Source organism: Nelumbo lutea, chromosome 1 (genome assembly GCF_056320005.1).
Source record: "Nelumbo lutea isolate HS-2025 chromosome 1, American lotus-T2T, whole genome shotgun sequence".
In the NCBI taxonomy this organism is placed as follows: domain Eukaryota; kingdom Viridiplantae; phylum Streptophyta; class Magnoliopsida; order Proteales; family Nelumbonaceae; genus Nelumbo; species Nelumbo lutea.
Genome location: NC_142684.1, coordinates 166,420,602 through 166,438,191, shown reverse-complemented (window position 1 = coordinate 166,438,191; position 17,590 = coordinate 166,420,602). Strand labels below are relative to the sequence as shown.

The 17,590-nt window shown below is 43.1% G+C and overlaps 2 long non-coding RNA genes and 1 pseudogene across 2 annotated transcripts; 1 reads left to right on the top strand and 2 right to left on the bottom strand.

The window, feature by feature from the left end:
• Positions 1–4,996: 4,996 nt before the first annotated feature.
• LOC148878968 (cucurbitadienol 11-hydroxylase pseudogene) lies at positions 4,997–5,585 on the bottom strand (annotated as a pseudogene).
• A 486-nt stretch (positions 5,586–6,071) lies between these two features.
• LOC148878967 (uncharacterized) lies at positions 6,072–8,066 on the bottom strand. The gene is made up of 3 exons (XR_016105395.1): positions 7,928–8,066; positions 7,781–7,852; positions 6,072–6,776 (listed from the first exon to the last, which is right to left on the bottom strand). It is a non-coding gene; the product is annotated as an uncharacterized LOC148878967 (long non-coding RNA).
• Positions 7,220–8,472, top strand: LOC148878966 (uncharacterized). The gene is made up of 2 exons (XR_016105396.1): positions 7,220–7,335; positions 7,407–8,472. It is a non-coding gene; the product is annotated as an uncharacterized LOC148878966 (long non-coding RNA).
• The last annotated feature ends 9,118 nt before the right edge of the window (positions 8,473–17,590 follow it).

Sequence of the window (17,590 nt, the reverse complement as noted above, 5' to 3'; positions counted from 1 at the left end):
AATGATAACAAACTCTTGTATCGGATTGAGCTTATTTAATTAACTTAAACAGCAGACTTATCAAAGTTACTCTAAATTCTAATTGCATGCATCAATCCATTTCCAAAACTCAAATCAGGAGTCCGGGTCAGTTTGATTCCCTTGATTTTTGTCCACCTGAATCACCCAACAAATTTTAAAACATTATATATATATAACACAAGAAACCTAAATTAATCTCAAAGAAAATTTAAGTACAAGTAGGGAGAGATAAACTGCCTTGACTCCCCAATAAGATCTGAGGCCACTAATTAAAAAACAAAATAAACAGTAATTAAAATAGCCCAGAACAACGAATCCCTATTCACACCTTACTTGGCCAACAATTTAATTTTTTTCTTTTCGTTGTTGTAGCTCCACATTCCAATTTTGTCTTCCTTTAACCAGTTTACCGCCACCTCCGTATCAATGTTCATTTTCTCTTGCCCTTTGGATTTTGTTACAGATCTAATCTATATTGATTTCAGTCCTAGAACAGTAGAGAAGTAAAACAAAGTAGAAGAGGGAAGAGAGAAAGAACAAAAGGATAGATAGAGAAGAAAATCTGATTTGAACTAGAGAGAAAGTCTTACTCTCTAGTTGGCTAGGTATTATTTAAAGGTTTTTAATTTAAGTTACAAAGACACTTATGCCCCTAACTAAGTACGTGACATAACACTTAAATCAAACCATATAAGGACATTACAACATGCTACTAGTATAGGGGAAAGTGTTCAAACTATCCCTTACTAGTCGACTTTGATTTCCTTGTTGTAGATTACAATATTCTTGGTAAAGCTGATATACTTTGGTGGTGTTATTTTGCTTAGAATAAAACTTCTTTACATGGTCCCAAATCTCTTTGGTTGTATCTAAAAACATAAGGTTCACACTAATCTTGGGTTCTATGCTATTACACAACCATGCCATAATTTGTGCATATTTTTGTTCTCAGTCATTGTACCCCTAAAAGTCAACTGAGGGTTTTTCCTCTCTCAGATGCTTCACTATCTTTTTAGCCCTAAGAAAGACCTCTATAGACTTAAACTAAGGCACATAATTCTCACTATTCAATTTAATGGAAGTCATCTGCACATTTAAGTAATTAGGGGGAATCATAACACTAGACTTCTATTTACTCTATTTACTATTGTCTCCCATAACTATCATAATAAAAATAAACTTCCCACTCACTAGGATATCACACCATTTCATGTGCTACCCACCACACTGCACCACTAATGATTGATTATTGTTATAAACATCTACTGTCATAGTTTCAGCAATAACAGTCACTGCTTCAATAGCACAAAACCACCTAGATACAGTCCACACACATACCACTAAGTCTACAACTAAACAATACTTTTTTCACATTGTAACACCCATGAAACCCACCTATTTAAACCACACAAATCAGCCCTGTACCAATTTGTCCACTACACCACTTGAAACGACCGTCTTCGGTCCATCGATTAAAGGGTTTCTACCAACCACATGAAACACTCACTACACCACCAACTTGAGGTATCAAAACCTCCAAAAGAAGAAAACAATCACTCCCTTTTAGCCCTTTTGTGAAGGTGATCTAAAATTATGGGTTAACTTCTGATTCAATCACAACCGCTTCGATACCATTTTCCAAATATAATTTTATTTGATTTCAGTCCTAGAACAATAGAGAAGTTTAACAAAAAAGAAGAAAGAAGAGAAGGAGAGATAAAGAATAAAATTTGGTTCGAACTAGAGAGAAAGGCTTACTCTCTAGTCAGTTAGGTATAATTTAAATGTTTCTAATTTAAGTTACAAAGACTCTTATGCCCCCAACTAAGGTTGAAACATGACACTTAAATCAAAACATAAAGGGCATTACAACATACTACAAATATAGGACAAAATGACCAAACTACCCCTTAATAGCCGACTTTAACAGATTCCTTCCAAGACCGTAAAGATCTCAACCCTGAGTGAGTCTTGTTCTCCAATTGAGCTAGAGAACAATGCTAAGATATTCCCCCTTCTCATTCCTGAAAACTCCCCAATACTAGAAAGTCTTAGATTCCCAAAACTAATACCATCAAAATTCAGTTTTATGAAGGCAAAGGGGGTGGGATCCAAGAAGTGCTTGCAACTCTCTTAACCTAGGCAGAACTTGCTATCTCTTTCCAAATTCTTAGCAAATCATCCAATGTAAAATCTATGAATAAATTTGAAGACTTTGGCCATTGTGCCACTCTTATATGGATTGACTCTATTAAGTTCTCACTACTTCTCTTATCATTTGAGAATATTCTTGAATTTCTTTCTGTCCATAAGGATCAAACTACAACAACCCTAATACACCTCCACATACTCCTTCCTCTTTTCATTGGCCAGCTGAATTTAGAGGAGGAAAACAATCTTTACACATTCAACGAGGGATTCCAACTACACCCAAAATGGAAAAAAACCATTCCCAAATAGTTTTAGCAAAGAGTCAAGATACTAATAAGTGACATCCAGTCTCCCCATTAGCTTTTGTAGAGAATACACCTATGCGAGATAAACAAGTCCTATCTCTCTTACTTTGAGGTAAATCATTAATGTTGATTCTGTTTAGGATAACTTCTCAACAAAAAATCCCAACCCAAGTTGGAATGAGCTTGCACCAAACCTCTTTATCAGGGAAAGACAATCCAAGGGAAATAATTGGCTGAGTTAAGGTCTTAAAAAATGAAGCACAAGAGGAGGAGCCTATGGGGAAAGGGGTCCAAATTCTGCTATCCTCCTTTGTAGGGTCCAAGAAACCATTTCCAAGAATAGCCAGGTGAGTTAAGGTGCTCCCCAACTCCGTATTCTTGACAGCCCTTCTTAGCCCCATATTCCACCCAAAATTAGAAACCAAGTCTAAAGGAACAAGAAATGATGATATAGGCTCATTTTTCAAGTCAAAGAGGGCATACAAAGAAGGAAATTGGTTCTTCAAGGGAGAGTCCCCAACCCATGTTTATTCCTAGAATTTTATAAGGCTGTGTGTTTGGTTTGAAGGAAGGAGTAGGAAAAGGAAGGGGAAGGTAGGGAAACCTTTACAAACCTTGTATAGGTTTTCCTACTTTTCCCTTCCTTTTCCCTATTTTTTCCTTCAAACCAAACATAGCATAAGGTTACGTAAATTCAAATCATACCTGATCCAGGGGGAGAAAGTTGGTAGTGGGTCATGGATTGCTTTTCATTGTAAAGCACTTGTAGTCATTGCTAGAATTCCAGGATCCCAACCATTGTCCTCAAGCCAATGAATGCTAGCAACTATTTTATCTCACAACTTTTCCTTTTCTAGAGGAAGCCTCCAAAGCCACTTCCCCAATAATGCCATATTTATTTTCCTAATGTTTCCAATCCCAAGGCCTTTTAGTAGGGGTGGATTTGAGTTGAGCTGAGCCGAGTAGTATGAGGCTTGAGCTCGAGTAAAAAACTCATAAGCTCGAGCTCGATTTCAGAAAAATGTTTTATAAAAATAAAATTATATATAAAAAATATTTTATTTGATATTTAAAAAATAAAAAATTATAATAATTAAGAATTATATTTCTATAATTTTATTATATATTCAAGCTCAGCTCACGAACCTCACGATCTGAGCTCTATTAGACTTGAGCTCGGCTTGTTTATAAATCGAGCCTATAAATTGGTCTCGAGCTCGATTGAAATCGAGCCGAGCCGAGCTTTTCACGAGTCGAGCTCGAGCAAATCATGAATAGCTCAGCTCATGGCCACCCCTACCTCTTAGCCTCTTACTTCTAGTCACTACCTCCCAACCCACCCTATGGTCCCTCTTTTCCTCTCCTAGCTCTCACAAAAAGTTCCTCATTATTTTTTCCAATTTACTAGATACCTTTGTAGGGATCTTGAACACTAATAAAAAATAGATGATAAATTAGTTAGGGTAGTCTTGATCAGTGTAGCCATTTCCTTAAAAAAGATAAATTTTCTTCCAAAAAACAAGTCTTTTTTCAAATCTTTTCACCACAGGATTTCAGAAACTTCCTTTCTTGAGATTATCTCCTAGGGATAGGCCTAAATAATTTAGAAACCAATCCAAAATTGCAGATCCTAAGATATCTGCGCACTCCCTAATCTCCCTCCCCTCCATGTTCACTCTCACTATACAACTTTTCTCAAAGTTCACCTTAAGACTGGACATTGGCTCAAAAAGTTGTATAGTCAACTTCAAATTTCGAATCCAACATAAGTTCCCACTTTAATTCATGAAATAAGATTGTATCATTTGTAAATTGCAAGTGGGTAAGATTAACTTGTATTTCATGACCAAGACAAGGAGAAACATGGACATAACCATTTTGCTGAACTCTGCACCAACACACGGTCTACACCCTCCACCAGAAGGCATGAAATTCTTAAATTTAACATCTTGTCCAATATCCTATATCATTTCCAAGAGTCTATATATTAGTAGAGGACTAATTACAAATTAGGAAAAGCATAGCTATTAGCTTCAAATAAGGGAAGAGTCATAAATCCACCTTCCAACGCCATGGGTTGATGATGAGGGGATCTCCAAATATATCAAGATTCATATGAATAGCAAAAGGAATAACCATGATTGCCCATCCAACTGAAATTGTCTTGAATATAAATTTCATTTTAGCTCAGAACAATTAAATTTGCATCAAGTAAGTGTAGCAACTGTGTGCATGGTTTTCAAAATTGGACCAGACCGGATGGTCAGACCAAAAAAACCAAGAACCGGTCAGGTGACCAGTTCTGGTTTTCCCCAAAATCGGATTTTTTCCAAAAAATGTTGATTTGGTCAGCAAACTGCTGACCCAGGCAGTTAAACTGTTCAAACCATTGAATGGTTTTGACCGTTTTTATTATTTTTTTTATTTTTTGATCAAAACGGGCCATTCATTCAATTCGAATGATCGGACTGTTCGACCCGAAAACTGGACCCCTGACCGGGTTGTTGTCTAGGTCAGTTTTAAAAACCTTGGCTGTGTGAATTACCATTCACTTCAATATCCTTTATAGCCTTTCTTAAAATTCCAGGGAGCCCGTTTAGTCTAAGGGTTTCATTTATAACCTGCAACAGACCAAATTAAGTACTGCTTGTAAGGCAAAGCCATCGATTAAGTTGTGAGGAAACCAAATTAAAGAACTCACATAGGACGTGAAGGTCATTGATTTGTATTCTTTCCACGTAATTGGAGAGTCCAAATCCTCCTTGTTCTTCACAATTGCCTCATACTCCTTTTGAAATCACACCCATATTAATCAAAATATAAGCTAAACATGAAGGGCCAAAATTAAAAATGTAACAAGAAAAAGAGATCTGCTATGGGGCCAAGAACCTCTAATTCCTGCACCACTGAAGGATGGTAAGTGACCAATACAATGGCTGAAGAGAAGGCTGTGGAGATCGACTCAAAGGCAACAAGAAATGCAAACAATAAGAAAACAACATAATTTTCTGTCAAGAATGTCTCGTTTGGCATGTCCTCGACGATAATATCGAGTAAATCCTTATGTTCCCTTTCAAGAGAAGCTCTTCTCTGTTGTATTGTGTCCATTATCATTTTTCTGTCTTCTTCTGATTCTGGGCCATTGAATTGATTCAAGTCAATTAAAGGTCACAGAGTTATGGTGTGTCTGTGTTGCTTCATGGGTCTAAAAGGAAAAGAATAATATATTTGTGGAGAGAATTCGGTACAGTTGAAACAGTGCGTTTCACTTCAACAGAAGCTTGGGTGGAGCAAACTCTTAGACATTGATGAACCATCTCTTACACTTTAGGGAGCAACTTGTCTTGTAGGGTCCCAATATCAATGAGTTTCAGGAAATAGTTTCGGATATAGTTGTTGATATAGCATAATCTGACTACTCCCTGCTGGAGGATGATCTGACTTTCAGTTGGGCAGCGAGTTAGGTGAATCTGCAAGAAAGAGGATCAGAGAATCGGGGGTGGCTAATCCGGCGAGGTCGCTCCGATGCTTAAGTCAGTAAACTGATGCGAGCTGAAAAGATTTGATAGCTTAGAGAACTAGATAACTAGAGAGTAGAAAAATCAATTGTCATTGGGGTTGGTGCCTTTATATAGTTGAGCCCTTGCGGGTTTTGCGGACCAGTTCCGGGATCTTCGTCCTGATGGGATCTGTTTCCGCTTTAATTGGGGATTAACATTATCAACTAATAAACATTATCAATTCTGCTCGATCCGAGTGGGGAGAGGATAAGATTGCCGTTACGCGGCGTGATCCCGTGAGGTTTGGAGTTTGTTGGAGAGATTTTCGGGATCATTACGTGATGGCCCAAGTCGGTAGCCCCGAGCTGATACTTCAGTCTTTTTAGTTCCAAACTGGATTGAGTGCCGAGGTGACTATGTGCCGTGGTGACCTTGCACTGAGGTGACTTTGTGTCGAGGTGACCCTTGTGGCGAGGTGGCCTTTGTGCCGAGGTTATTGAATACCCGAGCTCAATTGTTACGAACTAATCTGACTAGGCTGAGCTGTCATCTCTTAGTTAGTTCGTATCCACATGTCTCTTTTTTGCTAGATCAGACCAAATCACCCTTCATCACTTGTGAATGTATCCCGCTCGTGCAAGTGATCTTTGTTCCCCAAGAATCTTCTAGAAGGAGTAAAAAAACCCTGCACAACTCCACCAGCTTCCCTTCTTGGTGGAAGATGAAATTGCTGAAGTTGGCATTGGATGTTACTACAAGCGGCCGGCCGGCCAACCTAGTCTTGAACAGCGGTCCATACCTATAGAATACGCACAAGAGAATTGATTAATGAAACAACTAAGTAATTATATATTAATGAAATCACAGCAGAAACAAACAAAGTGATCAGTGCAACATTATACATTAATGGTGGTTAGCTTACTTTTGAAATCGTTTCTTGAAGAAGGGTGGAACATCCCAGTGAGTCGGGGTGCATGAAACCATAGGAAGTTCTTAAGAAACAGAACTAAGATAAAATTTTTTATTTTAATCATCAAAATTCTCTTAAATAATGAAATCTCGATTTTTTTTTTTAATTTTGCCTCCAAAATGTATATCTTGATTCTTGAAATTGATAAAATTATACTTTTATTTGACATCTTTTTGAAAGATCTGATGGGCTTTTAGAATCTCAATAGACCAAAAAAGGTCTTTTTCTGTTGGGCTAGTAAAAGTCCCGCTGGACCGAAAGACAAAAGACCATAAAAGCCTAGAGTGGTCTAGATTTGATAAGCTACAAATGAAGCTTATAGTATTTTCGAGCTTGCAAGCTTCCGATGTGTTCGGCAAAAATTCCAAAACGTCGATTGAAACTCCCGGTACTTCTGCGACACAGGTGCGTTCTTCTCATTTTCTTCTTTCTTCTTCTACTAATTGAAACGAGTTGCAGGAGGGAGAAGATGAAGGAAATGGCTCGGAGGTGATTTCTACCCAATCCGCCGGGTTCAGATCTATCGCCACTGCAATTTGCAGCGGCGGTGACGAAACGAAGGGAGATAGAGAAATGGGGAAGAAGAAGAAGAAGAGCAGGAGAAAAAAATATAAATAGAGAGAGCGAGAGATCGGCGGAAGAGTAGGACACGGGTTCAGATCTACCGCCGCTGCAATTTGCAGCGTAAATCGCAAGCACAGGTTGAGGAATGCGTAAATCACTCCGCTCATTCCACAGGCTACAGTCCTCTCACATGCAAAACACAGTCGTCTCTATCCAAACAATCTCAAAAGGCAACCAGTAAATTCAGGGATTTCAAGTGATGTACTCACGCAGTGATCCTTTATCGACGATCTCGGCGATTTGGCCGAACATGATGCATGGGCACCAACAAGTGATGCAACCTGTGAAAATAGAGCACAGCCCATGAAACGGCGACAAGTGGACGAAATGAAAGAAAACAGAGATTGAGAACATACAGTTGGGACATCGGCACAGCAATAGCAGACACCAGTCGACCATGGTGTCTGGGCTTGGGGTTGAGTTTGGTAGACAGGCGGGGTACTCAGCGGGACCCCGATGACCGGGGGTTGTTGAATGAATTGAGGACCATGTGGTGCGGGTGGTGCCGTAATTTATGACAGAATGTGCGTGAGGCGCCAGATGTGAGGAGCAGATCCGGTCTCCGTATTTATATGTTTCTGGTGGGTATTGCTGCTTTTCCTTTTGTTCTGGTAAACTTCGCTGATTTTTCTTTGGACTAGGTAGTCGGGTAGGGATGTCAACCCCATCGGGTAGGGATATCGCATTACTGTGTATTGCTCTAAAGTCTAAACAAATCCTAACCCCATCCGATTAGAATTAGGATGTCAGCAATTGGACAATTGGATAAATTTCAAATCCATTTTTATTACAGAAATGGACTGGATTGGATGGGATAGACCATAATCCATTTCAAAATTTCAAATATATGCACATCTAACAAATCTATTTTTTCTTCAATAAATTCTTTCTTTTCTATGTAATTTTTTTCCTGCCAAATTCTATATCATCTTTAGAGAATGATGCATATATGGAAAAAGGGTTTTAATATTTATTATATGTAATTTAATGAAAATAATATATAATATATATTTATTATATATAATATAAATAGTTTTTTATTATATGTAATAGTGTTGGGTTGGGATCGGGCCCGGGCCCAGCTTGAAAAATAGTTGGACTTGGTATTTAAAGCCCAAGCCTAAGCCACTGGGCCTGAAATTATGTAAGAGGGACCAGCAAGTATACTTGCCAAACGGTTTTTTGGTCTTTCTATCTTTTAAGAAGATCTTTGAAAAGAATTGGAATCAAACGGTCTTTGGTCTTCGAAGATCTATCTATGAAAGCTCATCAGTCTTTTGAGGTCTTGAGCTTTTAGAAGATCTTTCTAAAAAGACTTGCCAAACGCCTCCTTTATAAACATTAAGAGGGTCAGTTCAGAAAGAATACAAATACAAATATATACGACACAAATACATACAAAATAATTAATACAAAATATAAGGCTTTACACTCTACTCCTTCCAAACTAACCCTTAAATGAAGTTTTATCATTTCAAAAAATTTCTTTTATGTTATTCTTTTCCACCTTTCATGAATACTTTTCCCTTCAAAAAGTATAAATAAGTCTAGGTTGTCCACAATAAATAGTGAAAACTAAAAAGTTGAAATATTCCATTTGTGTTTTCCATGGCTTTCAAAGCTGGACCAGACCAGACGATTGGACTAGAAAACCGAGAGCTGATTAGGTTACCGATTCCGTTTTTCCAAAAAATCGGATTTTTCCAAAAAATCGTTGATTTTGATTAGCAAACCACTGACCATTCAAATGATTTTGACCGTTTTTTATTTTTATTTATTTATTTTTGTCATAATGGGTTGACTGTTCAGTTCGAACAGTCAGACTGTTCGACCCAGGAACCGGACCCCTGACTGGTTTGTTCCCCGGGTTGGTTTTAAAAACCTTGGTGTTTTCCTAATACATAATGATGTGGTCGGTGCTCATTCGGTGATCACTAAACTTGCTCATGGGTAGGGCTAGGCTTTGCCTATGTGTCAATAGAATATATTTAGGCTCGAGCCTGAGCTTGGATTGACCATCAGGCCTAGGTCTTGAGCTGCCCAGCCTTCATATAAAGCCTGAAACCTGAGCCCAAGCCTGCCTCGACCATCGGGCCTAGGTCTTGAGTCCAAGACCAGCCCTCATATAAAGCCCGAAGCCCAGGCCCGAGCCTGAACCCGACTAAAAATTTGAAAATATTTTTTTTATTCAATAAAAATGTTTTATTTATGTTAAAAGCCCTATCAACAACATTGTTAGAATCTCATCGCCACTCTCTTCTAATCATTGTTCCGTTTTACAACTACATAAGAACCCCAAACTCATCAACACCTCTTCGTCTTGGCTGATGTAAAGAGCCCATGATCGAGTTGCCTGAAATTAAAAAGGTGCTAGCCCAAAACAAAATTAATATTTAATGCTTGGACATCCCTTGAAGAGTGAATTTAGTTTTGCTTTGTAAAACAAAAATAACCATTAGTGCTTGACCATTGGCTGATGTAGAACATTATATTCACTCAATTTTCAGATAAAATAGAGAAGCATTTAAAACGGGTGTCTATAACGTGTATTTACAACAAAAAAAAAAGCACCTTTTACATCCCATCTCACATCATAAGAGACCTACACTAAGGTTAAACAATGTTGAGTGTTAATTGAAGAGAAAACGCCTATAATGGAACTCAAGAGAGAAAATCATTCCAACATACCTAATGATGGAGGATAATTTGACCAACCTATGAAATGATGAAATGTGGACTTGACTCAGTACGAGCAACAGCTCAGCATCATAGGCTGATCACGGCTAAGTAACGAGCCCATATAGCAGCTCGCTATATCATAGTTCACTGTAGGAGGAGCTCGCTACAACACAAGCTCTGGGCCCCCCAAGCTACCCAGAAGGGGATACTCCAAGACTGCTTCAGCTCGCGAGCTAGGGAAACCAGCTCACTCCAGCCCCTAAGTGGATAAGTCACCCCAGAGAACAACCTTAGTAAGGGTAACCCCGAAGTATTCCTAAGCTCGCTACAAAGTAGCTCACGAATGAACAGCGCAGACGTTTCTCAGGAAGCTTCTACTTGACAAATCGTACCGATTAGACTGCGCCCTGTCTCTTGACTGACGACGCAGTCCCTGTCCTTTCGACAGTCTGCACCCACGTCTCTCAGCAGGCGGAGGTGTGCCTGCCCCTTTAAGACGTGTCACTCATCTGAACAAGAGGTACGTTGCAACGATCACTTGCGCAGCCCTGGTAGGTAATGACTGCGGCAGGGGCCCAGTGGTGGTTACGCCCGATTTGACAAGAACTCCCCTATAAAAGCCCTTGAGGCAAAGGAGAAGAGAGAGATTTTTTCTTAGATTTTTGAATACTTCCGCACTCTCATATTCTCAACCTGAATCTTTACTTGCTCGCGAGCTAATCTCTCGAGCACAGTGATAAAGCGCAACCTACACTCTTAGCTTTCGCACTTTTCTTTCTCCTTCCCCAACGTTCTGACTTAATCTTCGGGGTATTCCCACTGGGTAAATCCCTGAGAAACATTCTTTTCCATCTTCTTAGGTGCCGTCCGTTGTCAACAAGGAGCCAATCAGCAGTCAATTAGGAGTGCTTGGATCGTGCTGCATCATTTGGCCCCGTCTATGGGAAACACTTCTAAAATCCTTCCTCCAAGCTTTTATAGTACTTTTCTTCCAAAAACTTAGCATTCTTCATGGCTTCTTCTAGCAATGCCGGACGTGGCAACAACTAGAACGCTAGTGGGGAGCAGCCCCAGCTTCCTACTGTCTGTATTGGACAGTTTACCGTCTCCCTCACTGTGGACGGAGTCCCCAGTCTGGATGTGCCTCTTACAGTGGCACCCGCCATTGCTCTGCTCCCTTCTACTGTAGGAGCAACCTCTACTAAACCCTCGGTTGTGCCCCCAGCGGCCAACCCAAACCAACTGGAGGACTTAGTGCAATGCATGCGGGCCATGCATGCTCAAATGCAATAGTTCCAACAGTTTCAACTCTACCAACAGCAAGTGCTGCACCAGGTTTCCCAGTACCAGTACCAGTACCAGTAGCAGTTTCCCTCTCTGCCTCAGGCCCAGATGTCGCTTCCACCTCGGCACCCACCCACGAAGTAGGCCAAATCAACCCGTCGGAGTGAGCGGCCTCATCGGGAAGAAGCTTCCCAAGTTCAAGATCCAACCAAGAGTCGCGCCTCTTCCCGTGGCAAGAAAGAGACGCTGGCTGCCATCTCAGCACCCGCCTCGCAGCCTACGGGCGGGTCAGGGGCCTCTCAACCAACAAAGCCCGCGTCACCACAACCTTCACAGTTTGAGCTCCCGTTAGCAGACAACCCGTTCGAGGTCCTAGCAGCAAGCTACAGACAGGGCCCTTCGGTCAAGAGCCGTTACCAGCAGTCTGAGCCTATCGAGCTTGGCAACACCAAGGCATCGAAAACCAACGCCGAACCAGCAAAGTAGCAGCGAAGGCGTCGACGAGCTTTCCGAACTTCTTCCAGAGCCTCTCCCGAGCTCAAAGGAAAGGAGGAGGTGTGCTCAGCTGAAGTGAAAACTACCCCCTCCTCTCAATTTCTTCCCCGTTATCTCTAGAACTCCTTGCTGTCCCCATGCCAAAGGATTTCAAGCTCCCTCCTCTAGACAAGTATGATGGGTTTTTTGATCCAAATGACCATGTGGACACCTTCCAGTCCCAGATGCACCTGGCACAAGCTAGCGAGTCTTGCATGTGCATGGCCTTTTCCACTACTTTCAAGGGAGTGGCCCGCACCTGGTACCGGAACCTCGTGCCAGGATCGATAAGAAGTTGGGCGCAGTTCGTGCAGGTCTTCATCTCCCACTTCGTCACCAGTAAGAGATGCCCGTGAACTCAGGAAAGCCTCATCGTCATAGTGCAAAAGGAAGGGGAGTCCATTCGGAGCTACATCAAGCGGTTCAATGACGCTTGCTTGCAGATACCCGACCTGGATCCTACAGTATGCCTCACAGCAGCCAAGTGAGGTATCACCCATAAGGAGTTCAAGTGGCATGTAGTTGTCAACCAACCCAAAACCGTAACCGAGTTCCTTAAGCTCACGGGTAGGTTTATTGGGACTAAGGAGGAGATCAACTAGAAGAGCGAACAGGCCCCCCAAAAAAGAAAGAGGGAACCAGAACCCCTGTATCAGGGCGACAGCAGGAAGAAGAAAGACATAGCTCGGGGGGCGAGGCCAGTCCAGCCCCCTCGAGCCCAACAGCAGAAAGGGACTACACGCCCCTCAATACAAAATGGGTTGAGATCCTCATGGCGATCAAGGACACTCCGTATGTGAAGTGGCCACCCCGACTGAAGGCTGACCCTAGCACAAGGAATAAAAATTTGTATTGTATTTTTCATAAAGATCACGATCATAGTACCGAGAGTTGTAAAAACCTCCACAATGAGATAGAAGAGCTCATCCGTCGCAGATATTTATGAAATTTTGTACAAAATAATAATAAAGCAGGTCAACAGGGGGAGCAAGGCAGAGACGCCCCCGAATCCAGCCAACAAGCGGAGCAACCGCAGAAGTAGCCCCCTGAAGAGAGACCAATTCGGGGGATCATCCCCTTCATAGTCGGAGGATCGATTGTGGCGGGTTGCACTTCAGTAGCAGCTCGCGCGTCAGCTCGTGAATCCGGTAGGGAAGAGTAGAACCCTTCAAAACGGCCAATGACAGAAGACCCCATCATCTTCACAGAGGACGATGCACACGGGGTCCACTACCCCCATGACGACGCGCTCGTCATAAAGCTAAGGGTCAACGACTTTGAAGTCAAGCGAGTCCTCGTTGATTCAGGCGTTTGACGGATATCCTCTTCAAAGCGGCCTTTGACAAATTCCAGCTTTAGGAGAGCGACCTAAAGCCCACAAACACTCCCCTGGTTGGCTTCAGCGGAGAGAAAGTTCGGCCCCTAGGAAGAGTAACAGTACCTATGGAAGTCGGCACCTGACCTAGCATTGTAAGGCTCAACCATGACTTCTTGGTGGTCGCAACCCCCTCCCCATACAACGCCATAGTAGGTCGGCCGATTACCCATGCCTTACGGGCTGTGATGTCCACCTACTACTTGACCATGAAGTTCCCCACAGACTTCGGTATCGGGGTAGCACAGGGTGACCAGCTTGAGTCCTGCAAGTGCTTATGTTGCCGCCATCAAGGGAAAAGCCAAGGTGGCCGATGACCTCGTGCTAGAGCGACCTGCGGAGCAGAGCAAGGAGCAAGCTACGCTTATGGAGGAAACTGTCTCCATTCCAACCTTGACAGAGGACCCTACCCGTACGCTTCAGATCGACGCTTCCGTCGAGGAGCCCCTGCGGTTTGAACTGGTACGCTTTTTATTTAAGAATTTAGATGTTTTTGCTTGGTCCGTGACAGAAATGCCCGGCATAGACCCCGACATTATAACTCATAAGCTTAATACTGATCCTGTAGTTAGGCCTGTTAAGCCAAAGAAATGCAACCTATCCCCAGAGCAGTGGAGTGCAGTCGACGAGGAGGTTGAGAAGCTCCTTGTAGCCGATTTTATCAGGGAAGTCCAATACCTGAGCTGGGTGGCCAACCCCGTTCTGGTGAAAAAGGCTAACGGTAAATGGCGCATGTGCGTCGACAACACCGACCTGAACCGAGCTTGCCTAAAGGACTGCTTCCCACTCCCCAAGATTGACCGCCTAGTGGACACGACCTCGGGGCATGAGTTGTTGAGCTTTCTAGACGCCTACTCGGGCTTCAATTAGATCGGGATGGACCCAATAGACGAGGAGAAAACTACCTTCATAACTGAGCTCAGCCTGTACTATTACAAGGTCATGTCCTTCGGGTTAAAAAATGCCAAGGCGACCTTCCAAAGACTTGTTAATAAACTATTCAGGCCATTAATTGGCCAAAAGTGGAATGATATGTATACGACATGGTCGTCAAAACCCAACTTTCTTGTGATTTAATAAAAGATTTGAACTTAGTTGTTGAACTTCTGCGTAAATTCAGTATGAAGTTGAACCCAAATAAGTGTGTCTTTGGAGTCGCTTCAGGTAAATTCTTAGGGCATATTGTGAATTGGCGCGGCATCGAGGCCAACCCGGACAAGATAAAGGCCATCATAGATATGAGACCACCTCGGAAAGTGAAGGAGGTTCAGAGGTTGAACGATAGGATAGCCACTCTGAGCCGCTTCATGTCCAAATCGGCAGACTGCTGCCTGCCTTTCTTTAAGGCAATGAAAAGCAAAGGGTTCGAATGGACCCAAGATTGTCAACTCGCGTTTGACGAGCTCAAGAGGTACCTCGCTAGTATTCCGGTTTTAACCCGACCCGTAGAGGGCGACGTTTTAGAACTGTATCTCTCGGCTAGCGACGAAGTGGTCAGCTTGGTACTAATAAAGAAAGTAGATCGGGTCCAACGGTCTATCTACTACGTTAGTAAAGTGTTGTAGGGAGCAGAGACAAGATATCTAGAGATAAATTGGCCTACGCACTAGTTATTGTAGCCCAAAAGCTCCGCCCGTACTTCCAAGCTCATACTGTTGTTGTCCTCACCAACAATCCTCTTAGGCGAATCTTAATCAAGCCCGAGGTCTCCGGTCGACTGATGAAATGGTCCATTGAGCTCAACAAGTACGATCTCCAATATAAGCCGCAAAATCTATCAAAGCCCAAGCCTTAGCAGATTTTGTTGCAGAATGCACTTTCAGCTCCGAAGTCCCTAGGTCGATTGAGCACGAGGCCCCCAGCTCGGACGAGCCCAAAGCTCCCAGTCCGGTTGAGTTTGAGCATCGTGAGGTTGCAGCTAGTGCGGCTTCTCTCCTAGTTAGGCCGAGCGCAAACTGGGATGAGGTGCCATGGATCCTTTACGTAGATGGCTCCTCGAACCAGTAGGGCAGAGGAGCCAGAATAGTCCTGCATGGCCCAAGTGGCACAAAGTTGGAGTATGCACTGCGCTTCGAGTTCACGACATCCAACAATGAAGCAGAGTATGAAGCGTTGATAGCCGGGCTAGCTCTAGCCAAAGAAATGAAGGCCAAGCACATTATCATCTGCAGCGACTCCCAGCTCGTGGTCAATCAGGTCACAGGAGAATATGAAGCTCGCGAACTGACTATGATTGCTTACTTAGCCAAAGTACAGAGGCCCTGCTCAACTTCCAGTCATACTTCATCAGGAAAATCCCAAGGTTAGAGAACGTTGAGGCCGACACCCTATCCTAGTTGGCCAGCACCAATGATAACACCATGAGGACCATGTACATAGAGAACGGGGTAGAGGAGGTCGCTCTCGTCGTTCAAGCAGAGCCGAGTTGGATCAACTTGCTCGCGAGCTTCCTGCTACACGGGACCCTCCCTGCGAACCGCAATGCCGCCAGAAGGGTAGAGCGTCAGGCAGCCAAATACGTCATAATAGATGAACGGATGTACCGAAGATCCTACACGCTCCCCTTCCTGTGCTGCCTGCGACCTTCCGAAGCTGAGCTTGTATTCCACGACACTCATGAAAGCCTGTGCGGTGGACACTTGGGGGGCAGGGCCCTCACCCAAAAAGCACTACGACAAGGGTACTACTGGCCAACAGTGAAAGCAGATGCCACCGAACTCGTCAGAAAATGCGACAAGTGCCAGAAGCACGCCAACATCCATCATTAGCCCGTTGCTGACCTCAAATACCTCACTAGCCCGTGGTCTTTTGCACAATGGGGTATCGACATACTTGGGCTGTTCCCACCAGCGACAGGACATAGGAAGTTCCTAGTGGTAGCAGTGGATTATTTCACCATGTGGGTAGAAGTTGAACCTCTTGTAACAATTACAACCCGAAACATCCAGAACTTCTTTTGGAAGAAAATAGTGTGCCACTTTGGTTTACCTCGGGTGCTAATCTCTGACAACGGCAAGCAGTTCGAGGACATAAAATTCCAGAACTGGTGCCAAGACATGGGGATACGACAGAACTTCACTTTGGTCGCACACCCTCAAGCGAACGATCAAGTAGAAGTTACGAACAGAGCTATTCTTCGTGGACTGAAAGCGTGCCTAGATCGAGCTAAAGGACTGTGGGCAGATGAGCTACCTAGCGTTTTATGGGCCTACCAAACCACAGAGAAGACCGCCGCAGGAGAAACTCCCTTCAACCTCACCTATGGCACTGAAGCAATCATCCCAGTTGAAATCGAGATTCCCTCATTACGACTAGAAGCATATGATGTTAAGGTAAATGAAGACGAGCTACGTACCAACCTCGACTTACTCAACAAAGTAAGGGACCTCGCATATATCTGGACTGCAACTTACCAACAAAGAGTAGCCCGGTACTATAACGCCAGGGTCAAGAAGCAAAACCTCTGCGTTGGCGATCTGGTCCTTCGGAAAGTTATGGTACCTGAGCCCGACGTTGGCAAGCTCGGACCGAATTGGGAAGGACCTTACTGAGTGAAATGAGTTCTCGGGGAAGGAGCATACGAGTTCGAGACCCTCGAAAGGGAAACAAGTACCTCGGGCATTTAATATTGTCAACTTAAGGCGATATTACCTATAACTACTGGGTAGACCATGAGTCACTCCCAGAGTCTAGGTGCCAAAATGCCGAGCTAACATGACCTCAGCGCAACAAAACCCAATCGCCTCCACGGCATGGGCAAACTTCAAGGGCAGACTATGTCACCCCCTCAACCTAAGGGCTAAAACACTGAGCTAACAAAAGAACTCAACTCCAGGAAAGACTTAGTTGCTTTAGTGGTGAAGGCAAAGTATGAAATATCAGAGGCGTTGGCAGCTCGGGTCCAAATCCCATGAAGCCTGGCTCATCTCGGCACATTGGTTGAACAAAAGTATTGGCAACAAACGTGTAGTTCAGGCATACATGGTGACCACTCCGCAGTATACTATAGAGATGCCTTAAACCTAACTGCCAAAAGGTCTTATTGTTGCCATATAGCCCTAACAGCTCGAAGTGATGAGATCGCTTTAGCAAAAACAAAAAGAGCACACCTTACTTGGAAGAAAAAGGAAATTTCATTACTGTCTCA